The sequence below is a fragment of the Paroedura picta genome, chromosome 8, assembly GCF_049243985.1.
Source record: "Paroedura picta isolate Pp20150507F chromosome 8, Ppicta_v3.0, whole genome shotgun sequence".
NCBI classification, from domain to species: Eukaryota; Metazoa; Chordata; class Lepidosauria; order Squamata; family Gekkonidae; genus Paroedura; species Paroedura picta.
In genome coordinates this window covers 6,109,760-6,124,373 of record NC_135376.1, presented here as the reverse complement: position 1 = coordinate 6,124,373, position 14,614 = coordinate 6,109,760, and the positions used below count along the sequence as shown (strand labels likewise).

Genomic DNA, 14,614 nt, shown 5'->3' with positions numbered 1-14,614 from the left:
CCGTCTGATGTCCTATGCCTCCCGCAGGGCCTTACGCACCGCGAGGACTAACATGTTGGTGGTTCCTGGCCCCCGGGAGGCGCGTCTGGCCTCGACCAGGTCCAGGGCCTTTTTGGTGCTGGCCCCTACCTGGTGGAATGAGTTCCCGGAAGAGCTGCGGGCTCTGCGGGATTTACCAGCTTTCCGCAGGGCCTGCAAAACGAAGCTCTTCCACCAGGCTTATGGCTGAGGCCGGCGCCACCCGGTGTGATCCGGTCCCCCTCTTCTGCAGTCCTTCAGGCTCAGGCTATCCCTGGTCTCCTCCCTGGGTACTGTCGCCATGTAGGGTTGGTTGATGTGTATGTATTAGGATCGTTTGTATGTATTAGGGGTTTTTATCGGGGGGTTTTAGATGCTGTTACCCCCCACGAGCCTTAGGGGAGCAGCGGGCTATAAATCTAAATAATAATAATAATAATAATAATAATAATAATAATAATAATAATAATAATAATAATAAACTGATATCCAAATGGCAGACGTCAGTTTCCCTGAAGAAAATTGCTGCTTTGGAGGCTGCTGAGATGCCCTCCCCCCTTCTGCAATCAATGTCCTCTCCAAAATCTCTGGGTATTTCCCAGGCCAAAGCTGGCAATACCACCTCCTGCCCCTCTCAGGCACTAAATGGTCAGATTTGGCAGCCATTCTGGGGTTTTCTTTCTACAGGGTTTTCCAGCCAAAACAACTTGCCCCATATGCAGCTTACTAGCAACTCCTTTCTCAGAGCACTTCAGAGACTCATGAATATTTCAAAACTGTTCGGAAAGAAACAGCCATCGCAGTTGTTCAGCCAATGGCTACGACGTGCAGCTGACTGGCACCATTCCAATGTCCTTCTGCATGTCTTTCCTTTCCCACTGAAACAGGGCTCTTCCTTTCCCCTAGACTCACAGTATCCTTTATAGATAGATGCAGGGGGGCTTGCTGTGTTGGTTTGTAGTGTTGAGTGCTTCGGCATGGTTCGGCCGCCTTGGCAATCACCGAAGCGCAGAGGGGAGGAGGGGCAGCACGCTAACCAGCGGCTGCATACAGGCACAGAGCTCTGCGCCTTCATGTGGCCACTGGCTGGCGCACGGCCGCCCCTCCTCTCCATGTCACGGTGCTGGCCTCCTACATGCCGCCATGGGCTCCCGTAATCGCCCAGGTGGCCGAACCGAGCCGAAGTGCTCAACCGAGTCAGTGGCACCCTGAAGACCAAAAAAATTTACTTCTGGGTCGAAGCTTCCCTGTGCAGGCACACTTCTTTAGATGCTTTGAAACTGAAGGAATAACTTGAATCAAATTCTGTTGGTCTTACGAGTGCCATTGGACCTGAATTTGGTTCAGCTACTTTCCCTGTGGATAGATTCTGGTGGGTTGCCATGTTGCTCTGAAGCAACAGAACAAAGTCCGAGTCCAGTGACGGATATGAAGGATCCCCGACAGAGGTGATTAGGTAGCCTATTTGGACTGGGAATTTCCTGGTATTTTTCAAATAATCTCCTATTGACTCCCGATTGGCTCAACTGGAGACTTCCTGATCTTTTGAGCCCACTTCCTCCCTGACTGCCTCCAGAAGAACAATGGTCCGTCAGACAGTTAGGACTGTCTCTCTCCTCCCTTCCTTACAAAGTTGTTTCTCTCCTTAATGAAAGCAGCGGGTGCTGCGTCACATTGCATATTTAAACTGCTAACAAGATGAAGGTTGTTGGAAGCGGGTGAAAGGAGATTCTCAGCTGCTGTTTGATCTTATCTTGGAAACTGCTGCGTTCAGAAGTCCTACCAAATAGAGGCTGGCCCACAATGGGCATAATCACAGTTTGCGGCTATGCTTGTCTGCTCCCCTCCGTTGTCTCATCAGGCAAGAGGAAGAAGAGTTGATTTTTATCCCCCGCTTTTCTCTTCCAGAAGGAGTCTCAAAACGGCTTACAGTTCTTCTCCCTAAAACAGACACCCCCGTCAGGCTGAGCCTTGATATTACCACTCGCTCTCAACAGCATTATCAAGACTGTGACTGGCCCAAGGTCACCCAGCTGGCTGCATGTGGAGGAGGAGCAGGGAACCAAACCAGGGTCACCAGATTAGAAGCTGCTGCTCTTAACCACGGCTCACACTGGAGTTAGAACCCCTTCCCAGGCACAAGCAATTGGTCTCTAGGATGCGATGTTCAAATCGGGATGTATTGCTTCAACACTTTTTAGAGCAGGGTTAGTCAACCCGTGATCCTCCAGATGTTCATGGACTACAATTCCCATGAGCCCCTGCCAGCAAACGCTGGCAGGGGCTCATGGGAATTGTAGTCCAGGAACATCTGGAGGACCACAGGTTGACTACCCCTGTTTTAGAGGATCTGCGGTTAGGGATCTCAAGGATGGCTTTAAAAGCTTTCCCTCCCACCCTCAGAGCCTTAGGATACCCTGCAGGGGGGCACTGAAGAAGCATCTTCCCTCTTCACAACTTCTCAAGACCCCGGTGCTTACCCCCACGCTGACGGCGTCGCTGCAGTTTGCCCTGACGCTGACTGGCTACTGCTCGACCGAACTGTTTACTAAGGGCTTATCACAGAAGCTCTGGCGGCTTTTTATTTTTAATCAACGGTACCCTTTACATTTATCCTACCAAAGTAAACAGGCCCCATCTGGTCTTTACATATTCTATGCAGGCAGCTGCAAGGCAGTCAGTAATGAATAAACACCTTCAGGGGTTTTCGCCTTGCGATTCTCATCTCCCTCCAGGCCTGGGGAACACAGGAGCCATTAATATATTGATTATAGGCTCCAGGACTTGTACTTTTTTCATCCTAGCAAGAGATCGTATTTCACTTACCTAAGAAGCGGGGAGGGGGGGGGACGGGACGACAACAACGACAAGTGCACAATCTTTTAAAATAGAGTGCGAGACCCCTCCCCCCACACTGTTTGACTCTACAAGTATACATTCACACAATATCCTGCTTTTCACTACTTGAAGGAGTCCCAGAGCGGCTTACAAACAGCTCATCCTCTCCCCACAACAAACAGTCCGTGAGGTAGGTGAGGTAGGTGGAGCTGAGAGAGCTCTAAGAGATCTGCTTGAGCCATAAGAAAACTGTGACTAGTCCAAGACAACCAGACTGGGAGACAATGAAGGATCTCTATACAGAGGCAGGCACTGGTAAACCACTCCTGTTCATCTCTTGCCTTGAATCATAGAGTTGGAAGGGATCTCCTGGGTCATCTAGTCCAACCCTCCGTGCAATGCAGGACACCAATACCCTCTTGCTCCTCCACTGTCATCTGCCAACCCCTTGAGCCTTCACAGAATCAGCCTCTCCGTCAGATGGCCATGTAGCCTCTGCTTAAAAATTTCCAAAGATGGAGAACGCATCATCTCCCAAGGAAGCCTGTTCCACTGAGAAACCGCTCTAACTGTCAGGAACTTCTTCCGAATGTTTAGACGGAATTTCTTTTGAATTAATTTCATCCCATTCATTCTGGTCTGTCCCTCCGGGGCAAGAGAGAACATCTCTGCTCCATCCTCTACATGGCAGCCTTTTAAGTACTTGAAGATGGTTATCAGATCCCCTCTCAGTCCTAAACAGACCAAGTTCCCCCAACCTTTCTTCATACGTCTTCGTCTCCAAACCCTTCACCATCTTTGAAAATAATAATGACAATAATTCTTGTAACCTGTCCTTCTCAATAGACTCAGGGTTGCATGGGGTTGCCATAATTCAGCTGTGACTTGACAGTCCTGCCCACCAGTTATCCCGGTGCTGTGATACATGATGGGAAAAGATTGTGTGTTTTCTTTTTTAGGTGATGTCTAGGGGGTTCCGAGGGCACATACAGCAGAAGGAGATATACAGCAGTGTGGGAGGCAGGGTCAGATGAGGGGCTGGGAGATCAGACCTGCTCTCCTTTTTGTTCTTAGAATCATAGAATTGGAAGGTACCTCCAGGGTCATCTAGTCCATCTAGCCCTGCACAATGCAACAAACTCACAATTACCTCCCTACCCACAGTGAATGTGATTCCATGCCCAGATGATGCCCACCCCTCCAAGCCAGCATCCCTGGCCAATCTGGCCTGGAGGAAATTCGCCTCTCAGCCCCAAAGTTGTGATTGGCATTTCCCTGGGCAAGCAAGAAAGGGTCACAAGAGCCAAGCTCAGACACAATCTCCTCTGCCCACCCACTCACCATCTGCCTAAGTTCCCAGAATCAGCATTTCTGTCAGATGGCTATCCAGCCGCTGCTTTAAAAGTTCCATAGAAGAACCCACCACCTCCTGAGGAAGCTTGTTCCACCGAGGAAACTCTCTCACTGTCAGGAACTTCTTCCGGATGTTTAGCTGAATATTCTTTTGAATTAATTGCAACCCATCGGTTCTGGTCCAACCCTCTGGGCCAACAGAAAACAACTGCTCCCGCCTTTATGTGGCAGCCCTTCAAGTATTTGAAGACAACCATCACATCTCCCTCTTAATCAACTTCTCTCCAGGCTAAACAGACCAGGCTCTTCTCTTTCTCTCTGGCAGCACAGCTATCACTAGCTTTCAAACCACCTGCCCTATCTGATCTAACATTACTGTTAATTGTTGGGTGGGTAAAGTGGAAATCTATCATCCAGGATGAGCAGACTCAGATAGCCTGGATTATGGAGATTTGAGTGGGAGAGGAGAATATTTTTCCCAATTAGGTCCACCTGGATTTTCAGTTCAGTAGCAGCCAAGCCAGGTGGGTGGAAAGGCGAGGTCAATGTAATCTAGAGCAAGGATCCTCAACCTGTGGCCCTCCAGATGTTGATGGACTACAATTCCCATGACCCCTGCCAGCAAATGCTGGCAGGGGCTCATGGGAATTGTAGTCCATCAACATCTGGAGGGCCACAGGTTGACTACCCCTGATTTAGAGTAATTAGACCCCCTTTCTGGGCACAGGAAGCTATTCCAGCAGCCTGCACATTATCTGTTAGGGGTGTGGGTCTGTTTTTAGGTTCCAGGGACAAATTAGAGATTGTTTCCAGCTCTGCTCAAATTATATATGGTTTAATTGGGAATTTCTGCTCTGGACTGGATGAATAATAAATAGGGGGAAATTCTATAGTTCCTGTGTTATGGACACATCATTTCCTGCTAAGCTGCTATTCTATGCAAGAGGTAGGGGACCTGTTATGACGATCTTTACTCAAACCATTTCCACATGCGGAATCTGCCTCTGGACAGCCTCTGGTTGCTGGCAGGTTTTAGATGATGTCGCCTGCATCCTGAGGCTGTCCAGGAGCTGGCTTGCATTTTGCCTAGATTTGCCTTGGGAAGAGGGAAATTGCAGAAAGTGGATTTGCCACTTTTTATCTTGCGTCTTATCAGTGAGCAACCAGGGGCAAGCCTGTATAGAGGGGGAAGGCGCGACAGTATCTACAATGTTGTCCGGCCCTCGTACCTCCCCTCCCCTCTCCATTACCTGCTCTGAGTAATTTCTTCTTTTAAATGGCGCAGTCCACATTGCAACGCAACCGCCAAGCTACGTTGTCAAAGGTAAAATAAAATCTTGGCATTGTCCAAACTGATCAATTGCAGGTTTTGTGAATGGGTGGGAGTTAATTTTTTATATATTTCAAAAATTTTGTTAGACATTTATCGAATGATAAATATACGGTCATGTCGACCCACCCTCCCACAATGGCCAACGATAGACCTAAAGGGGGTGGGAAGGAGAGGGGCCCTGGATGGGCGTGTCCGCAGCTATTCTTCTCAACCATCTTCTGCACGATCAGGCTTCTCAAAGGCTGAAGAATATTTCAGGGGGTCCTCAAAAGTAAAAAAGTTGAGAAAGGCTGCTCTAAGGAGCTGGCCCTTGAGAAGAATGGGCCAAACAGAGGTGCCAAGAGATTGCCGTTGGGGGTGGGGGTGCCTGAATATTATAAATGAAGTAAATATATTTCCTATAATACTTTAGTACCTATGTGAAGTTGCTGGAGATGGTCATCTGATATTGCCGCAGTGTCACCAGTATGCAGGTGACATTCTGCTCTATCACTTTGTTCTCAGGCTTTGCGCAGGTTGTGGATTTGCTTGTTGTTATGTGCGAAGTCGTGTCCGACCCATCGCGACCCCATGGACAAAGATCCTCCAGGCCTTCCTGTCCTCTACCATTCCCCGGAGTCCATTTAAGTTTGCACCTACTGCTTCAGTGACTCCATTTAGCCACCTCATTCTCTGTCGTCCCCTTCTTCTTTTGCCCTCGATCGCTCCCAGCATTAGGCTCTTCTCCAGGGAGTCCTTCCTTCTCATGAGGTGGCCAAAATATTTGAGTTTCATCTTCAGGATCTGGCCTTCTAAAGAGCAGTCAGGGCTGATCTCCTCTAGGAGTGGATTTGCTTAACTAGTGCCTAATGCAGTGGTGGGTGAGCAAATTAAAGCTTAGCTCTGTCAAGCTAGACACGGACTTAGTGAGAGTGTGGCTAATCTTGGAGGTGGGGGTCAACCTGTCTGGAAAAGTCCAGGTTGATAGTTTGGGGATTCTTCACTGATCCTGAATGCTCAAGAATGTCTTTTACCAACTTAGGCTGGTATACCAGGGCAACCCTTCCTGAAGAATTCTGACCTGCTGCAGTTATGCCTCTTGTTGCCTTCCAGATAGGATTATTGCAATGCACCGCATGTGGAGGTTGCCTTTGAACAGTTCCCAGCAACCACAATTGATCTAGAGCGTAGCTATCTGCAGGCAGGAAAAAAATCTATTCAAATCGCATTACATCAGCCTAATTCTAAGCGCTCATTTTTAACCTTTGAAACTCTAAAGCAGGGGTAGTCAAACTGCGGCCCTCCAGTTGTCCATGGACTACAATTCCCAGGAGCCCCTGCCAGCATTCGCTGGCAGGGGGCTCCTGGGAATTGTAGTCCATGGACATCTGGAGGGCCGCAGTTTGACTACCCCTGCTCTAAAGGGTTTGGGACCAGAGAATTTCAAGAATCAGCAGCGAGATGGGAATTCAGGGCAGGGATTCTCTGCCCTGACTGGGGGGTGGTCAGTAAATAATGGGGACAAAAGCAGTCAAGAACATAAGACCCGCCATATTGGTTGAGACCAATGTTCTGTCTAGCCCAGCATCCTATTTCACACAGCAGTCTGGTAGAAGCTGCTGGGAGGCCTACAGGCAAGTTATAGGGACCAAAACCTCCCTTTGATGCTTCCTCCAAATAGTCTAAACTAGCGATCCCCAACCTGTGGGCCGTGGACCACATGTGGTCCATGGACTAATTGGAGGTGGGCCCCGAAGGACGCCTTCTCCCCCTCCCCGGCCCTTTACTTCATCCCCCCCGGCCCTTTACAACACACTTCGGGTGGCATTGTCTCCCATCACTCCCCGATGGGACTCTCTCGTTGCAGAGAAACAAGCTCAGGGTTCCCATTGATTTGTCATTGTCATGAGTTAAAATTTCCATGAAAATAAAATGTTCCTTATGTTCATTGTTGTGGGGTGTCTGTATCTTATTTTGAAGGGATGTTTAAACATTACCATAGCGATCAGAGAGCGTCAGGGCAGTGGTTGAGAGCAGAGGAGTAAACTACCCCCCCCACCGGGCCTCAGTAAAATTGTCAAGCATTGAGTGGTCCCAAGTGATAAAAAGGTTGGGGACCACTGGTCTAAACCCCTTCTGAATCTCATAAAACAGTGGCCGTCACTGTATCCTGTGGCAGTCAGTTCCACAAGGTAATGCCCTGTGAATCTGTCCTTGTTGCCTGTAGTGAGACTATTGTCCCCATGAGTTTTGTTGCACATTCTAGGATGATGGGACAAAGTCCTCTGGGTTCACTTTTTCCGCCTCATACATAATTAAATAAACTTTCGTTGTTCTCTGCTTACGAGGGCCGAGAGGCATCTAGCCGGCCATTGCTGGAAGCAGAATGTTGAAACAAGACAGTGCTCTCCCTTATCTGTTTTAATGTTGCAAAAGATAAACCTGTTTCCTGGTTTGTTCCATTTCCACTGCTCCTTTCTGCAAGCTAAAAATAGAAAAATTGCGGGTAGAATAGCCCAGGACTTCACATCTGTTGTTGGCATAGAGGTCAAGATATAAAAGCGTTACAATTGCTTGAAACAGTCACTGACCCACAACCAAAGAAATAATTATAAGGTTGGTTCTTAGATGCCGCTTTCCTCTACCCAAAGGAGTCTCAAAGTGGCTTACAGTCGCCTTCCCTTTCCTCTCCCCACAACAGACACCCTGTGAGGGAGATGAGGCTGAGAGAGCCCTGATATTACTGAAGAAGAAGAAGAAGAGTTGGTTCTTATATCCTGCTTTTCTGTACCTGAAGGCGTCTCAAAGCAGCTTACATTCGCCTTCCCTTTCCTCTCCCCACAACAGACACCCTGTGAGGGAGGTGAGGCTGAGAGAGCCCTGAGATTACTGAAGAAGAAGAAGAAGAGTTGGTTCTTATATGCCGCTTTTCTCTCCCCAAAGAGTCTCAAAGTGGCTTACAATCGCCTTCCCTTTCCTCTCCCCACAACAGACACCCTAAGCACATATATGCCCTTTGCCAGGGTTCTAGGAGGGTCGCTGGCTCAGTGGAAGAGCCCCTTCATGTGTTCTGCATCTGCTGCTTTATCGTGACATCTCTGAGCAAGTATGAAATTCAGAGTCTGGTCAAGGATTTATCTTTCTGTATTCATTCAACCCTTTCCCTAGTCCCCATGGCTGGAGAGATGCACATGGGCAGCAGTGCCTGGTGAAATCTTGTAGCCTAGGCCAGGGCTATGTGCTCAGTGAATGAGTGTTCAGTTTTCATCTGACTAGTGCCTGGGAGACCCGGGTTTGAATCCCCACCCCCTTGTGCCACAGAGGATCACTGGCTGCCTTGGGTCCCATTGGGGAGCCAGGTGGGGTACAGGTGGTGTAAATAATAGATTGCTGTCCTGGGGAAGGTCCCAGTGTGCTGCTGACCCGGAGGGCTTCTGGTGGTTGGGAGCAAGTAGAGCCAGGCCTCTGTCGCTCTGCCTGTGCAATCGGGGCCACTCAGCTGAGAGCCTTCAGCGATGATATTGTTGCCTGTTCAACTGCTGCCACTGATGGATGATTGTTGAGCTGAAGTCTGCAGCGGGTGCTGCTAGTTGAGCCCAAGCTGAACAGTTAGGGTTGCCAGCTCTGGGTTGGCAAATTCGTAGGGATTTTGGGAATAGAGCCCAGGGAAAGAGAAGGGAAGGACCTCACTGGGATATAATGGCAGAATCTACCCTTCCTTCAGAGCAGCCATTTTCTCCAGGGATGCTAATCCCTGTCACCGGAGGGATCTCCAGATCCCATCAAGAGTTTGGCAAGCTTAATGAACAGGGTCTGCAATGCCGTATGTCAATCAAGCCAGGCAACCAATCCCCTTCCTCCATTCCCGCCTTTCCCAGGGGCCTGGGGGGGGGGTTGGGGTTTGGAGTAGCGCCTTCAAACTTTCAGGGTAGCTCCAGGAGGCTCTTCTCTGACTCCCCTCCAAATTTCAGAATGATTGGTCCAAGGGGTCCACTTCTTGGGCCTTCCAAAGAGGGTGCCCCCATCCCTCCATTATATCCTATGGAATGGGCTCTCTATTGATCCGGCAGTGCCTTCTCCTGAAAGAAGGCTGCTGTCTTCAATCTCATTTGTGGTGACTATTTGTTCCTTTATATTAGTTTCAGATTGTTCATTTATTCTACCCCCAGCCTGGTAGCTCAAGGGAGCCCAATTCCATTCAATGTTTTGACCTAAGCAGGGTCAGCCCTGGCTGGAATGGGAGACCTCCAAGAAACACTAGGGCCATAGTGCAGAGGCAGGTATGGGCAAACCACCTCCAAATTTCTCTTGCTTGGCAGCCAGACGGCCTTTAGGATCTCCTGGCTACATTACACTCCTGCCCCATGATAAATACATTCTATGAATGATTTTACTGCACCCTTTATGAACAGAAATAGTAGCCTGCAGGAGAGAGTTGGACCAGGATCGGGGGCACCCAGGTTCAAACCCCTATTTCGTCATGGGAGTCTGTGGAGTGAGCGTGGCTCAGTGGTAGAGCCTCTGCTGGGCGTGCAGAAAAGTCCCCAGGGAGGAAAAAGTGGGGGCATAAAAGAAGTAGAATAAATTAATATATCCATGTAAACTGTCCTACCACCTGACTCTCACCTTCAAAGCCCTAAATCAGGGGTAGTCCAACTGCGGCCCTCCAGATGTCCATGGACTACAATTCCCATGAGCCCCTGCCAGCGAATGCTGGCAGGAGCTCATGGGAATTGTAGTCCATGGACATCTGGAGGGCCGCAGTTGGACTACCCCTGCCCTATATGGTCTGGGACCCTTGTATCTACAGGACTGCCTCTTCTGCTGTGTCTGCTAGAGGGTCAAGCAACTGAAATCTCCTTAGGGTCCCCAGCCCCAAAGAGGTATAACTGGCCCCATCCAGGGTCAGGGCTTTTTCGATCCTGTTACCAGACTGGTGGACCTCTGTACCTCATGAGATCATGGTCCTGCAGGACTTAAAACAGCTCCGCAGGGCCCGTAAGACTGAGCTATTCTGCCAGGCCTATGATGGAGGGCAGGAAAACAACACTGACAATATTGGGATCCCTACCTGAGAATCCATCCAGTCTCCTAAACTCTCTCAGTACTGGTTAGCCCCCCTCTGTAATGGTATATTTTGAAAAAAAAAAAGAGGTGGCTTTTAAATTGCTTTTAATACTTAATTTGTGTGGTTAATAATTTATCATAGATGTAATTTACGATTGGACTGTTTTCGAATCCTAGAGTGGGAAGGCCCCATAGAGGCCATCTAGTCCACCCCCTGCTCAGTGCAGGATCAGCCTCAAGCATCCAGGATAAGTCTCTGTCCAGCTGCTGCTTGAAGACTGCCAGTGAGGGGGAGCTCACCACCTCCTTAGGCAGCTGACTCCAATGCTGAACTACTCTGGGGATTTTTGGTTTCTGATATGTATCTGGTACAGTTCTACACATAGTTTAAAACCATTACTGTGGGTCCTATCCTCTGCTGCCAACAGGAGCCATTGCATTTGTTGTGAGCGGCCCTGAGGCAGTCAGGGAAAGGGCGGCACACCAAATTAATTATTATTAGGCTTTGACTAGGTCCATTCTAAGAGCCTCTTGTGGCGCAGAGTGATAAGGAAGCAGACATGCAGTCTGAAAGCTCTGCCCATGAGGCTGGGAGTTTGATCCCAGCAGCCGGCTCAAGGTTGACTCTGCCTTCCATCCTTCCGAGGTCGGTAAAATGAGTACCCAGCTTGCTTGCTGGGGGGTAAATGGTAATGACTGGGGAAGGCACTGGCAAACCACCCCGTATTGAGTCTGCCATGAAAACGCTAGAGGGCGTTACCCCAAGGGTCAGACATGACCCGGTGCTTGCACAGGGGAGACCTTTACCTTTACCTTTAGGTCCATTCTGGTTTAGTTTCACTCAACACTTCCCCACGATTTCCTGAGCTCCAGACAAGATGCCCCCAAGATAAACCATCACCCACACTGTGCTATGAACACAGGCAGTCTCATTAGTACAGATGGAAAACCCATTCCCACGAACAGCCCCGCAGAAACGACCGAGTAAGCGCAGCAACAAGTGAAGAAAGATACGGGAAGAGTCTAGCTTACCTTCTCAGCAGCCGGAAGATGGAGCAGAGACGGGAACAGCAGGTCGCCAACACAAACTGATGAAATAGTTCTTTCCACGGCTGTGAGATAAGGACATTAGGCTGAACAGGGATTATCCAAGGCACCCCGCAGGCCGCCTGGAGTCTGCCCTTACAACACTAAGCACACCTGGACATATACACCTTCCCCCCCAAAGAATTCCGTCTCCTTCCTACAACATGAGGCCACTCAGAATCCCAAGCACATCATTGTACATCTATTCATGGAACCCTTTCCCAACTGGCTAACAGGAGGTCTAAAATAGGTAAACTTTTGGACACGCTGACACCAACAGTCACAACACGCACGTCAGGCTCTGGCTGAGATCCACCATCTGCTCTCAGCTCTACCACTCAGCCGGAGCAGGAGAGAAAAATATCTTTTAAAAGAAAGGACGCAAGAGCCACAAATCAAAGGAAACCCCTGCCAGCGTTGCTCTGGACTGGTGCCCTTCCGTCATGTCAAAAGCTGCACAGAGCCAGGAGTTTGACCTGGGAGACTTCCTTCCCCAAGAAGATGGGTGAACACCTTGATCGTTCTTACTAGAACTACTAAATGTCTGATCGTATCTGCAGTGCATACAATTTGGCCTCGTGTGTCAGCTTCCAGGAAAATGAAGAGAATCTGTCTGGGGAACCTCCAACCCAGCAGCTGGTATCCAAAAGGCTGCTGATCAGAAGGACCACTTTAGAGTCCTACCTGCCTCTGGTTAAAGACGTAACAGAAGGGCCGGGGATGTTTATGAATATAGCATGATGGGTTAGGGTAAATTATTAATACGGCCCATGTTCAATCCATAAAGTGTGGGTCTGTCTATAATGCAGCAGTGGGAGCGACTGCCTGCACAGCTGAACGGCTGATGGGCCATGTTTCATTGGCTGCCTTTCCCACTGGCAAAATGTGGGTCACGTCAGCTATATGGGTCTCTTGGTCATTGGGACAAAAAGGAGATATCCTCTTTGCGAAGCCATTTTTTTAAAGCAACGGGATGGGAAACGGTGGGAAGATGAAGTTATTCTGTTCTCAGGGGCAGGCCAGGCACATCTGGCGCACCAGAGGTTCCCCCCACCCCCCAAAATAAATCAGGGTCCCAGCTAGCTGCTGGTCTCCCAATACTAGTGAGCTCCACCCACTCTTTTGCTTGCCCTGCAAAGTTACCCGACAGAACTGGATGTCAGAGCTTACCTGGAGAACGGGACGCGTCTGCAATGCAAGCGGAACCTGGTTGACGAGGGGTTCATGGGGATGAAATCAGCACATTTCTCTATGGGCTCCTGGCCATCTGGACAGAGACCTTCGCCTCTGCCGTTCTATCTGCAAGAAGATAATTGGCAGGTCTCTCCCTCCTTGAATGTCTTGCTTACATACATACTCCTCTTCTCTCTCTCTCCCTCCCTCCCTCTGCAGACTCTCTCTAGCACAGCCTTCCTCAGTGCAGTAGCAGCTCTCTCTCTCTCTCCCCCTCTGGTTCCTCAGAGCCAGAAGTAAGGCAACTGAGCGGCTCCAAGCTCAGCCTAGTTAAAGGGCCAGCTATCCACCCAATCCGGCAGCCCGGAAAAGGGAACAGAGAGCTCAGAGCGAGTGCTGTCTTGCTTCTGCTCAGGCCTGCCTGGCGTCCAGCCAGCGGTAGTTGAGGAACAGGGTGAAAATCTCAAAAAGGATCTACCGGGGACAAAACACCGGGTGTTGTCCGGAGCAGTAACATAAGCCTCAACTCAACAACTGCACACTGGCCCAAGAGCCTCCAGAATCTGCAGCCTGGGATAGGATTTTAAAAATGCAGCTTTTAAAAACAGAGCATGCTGGGGGGTTTTTAATCAGCATATGTGCGGCTTTTTGCAGAATTTGGAATATTTTGAGAGCCAGTTTGGTGTAGTGGTTAGCAGTGTGGACTTCTAATCTGGCATGCCGGGTTCGATTCTGCGCTCCCCCACATGCAGCCAGCTGGGTGACCTTGGGCTTGCCACGGCACTGATAAAACTGTTCTGACCGGGCAGGAATATCAGGGCTCTCTCAGCCTCACCTCCCTCACAGGATGTCTGTTGTGGGGAGAGGAATGGGAAGGTGAATGTAAGCCACTTTGAGCCTCCTTCGGGTAGGGAAAAGCGGCATATAAGAACCAACTCTTCTTCTTCTTCCTCTTCTTTGAAAAGGACGGGGAAGCAAAGAGCAGAGAAAAAGCACCACTGCAGGTGCTGGAAGGAAACCAAATCAGCTTCAGAGCTTTCAACTTGCTTTGGGAAACTTGTCCATAGCTCAACAGTTCAAAATTGTGCTCCAAGAAACCAAAGCTGAGAGTTGCCTGGAAGGCGTCTTTCCTGCGAGGGAGGCCAGGCTCCAGGTGGAAACTGGAAATTTTGGGAATCCCCAAAATTATAGCTTATCTCCAGACTACATCTATCAGTTTTACTGGAGAAAGTGGATGCCTTGGAGTAGGGGTGGTCAAACTGCAGCCCTCCAGATGTCCATGGACAGGGGCGCATGGGAATTGTAGTCCATGGACATCTGGAGGACCGCAGTTTGACTAGCCCTGCCTTGGAGGGTGGACTCATATGCCATTGTACCCAGCCTGGGATACCCATCCTTCCAAATCTCCAGGAGTTTCTTATCAGGGATCCGGCAGTCCTTTTCCCCTGCCACTGGCCACCCTATTTCCTGACTAATCATACCCTCTGGGGTGCCAGTTTTGGACTGGGAGATACCTGGAGATGTTTGATGGTTGAGCCTGACGAAGACCGGATTTGGGAAGGGGAGGGACTTCATCAAGGGGTTATAATGCCAGAGTCCACCTTCCAAAGTGGCAATTTGCACCAGATCTCAGATCAGAGCAGCTGGGATCCAAGTGTTAGCAGGGTAAATAAGTCACAGATATGCACACGCTGTATTTTAGGATAAAGGAGATAAAAGGATTTATTTATGGAACGGCATACTGTGATAGTGCAGGGAGAGATAGGG

General features: G+C 49.4%; 1 protein-coding gene across 4 annotated transcripts in view; it reads right to left on the bottom strand.

Moving 5' to 3' along the window:
* Positions 1-14,614, bottom strand: part of VWA5B2 (von Willebrand factor A domain containing 5B2) — a 62,304-nt gene that overhangs the window by 44,879 nt on the left and 2,811 nt on the right. For 2 of the 4 annotated variants that reach the window (XM_077348209.1, XM_077348212.1), the window contains exons 1-2: positions 12,845-13,190; positions 11,621-11,700 (exon numbers count right to left, since the gene is read on the bottom strand). The gene's annotated coding sequence lies outside the window, so the exon portion shown is untranslated. Of the gene's footprint in view, positions 1-11,620; positions 11,701-12,844; positions 13,191-14,614 lie in introns of those variants that run through there. The other 2 variants (XM_077348210.1, XM_077348211.1) reach the window with 2 other exon arrangements.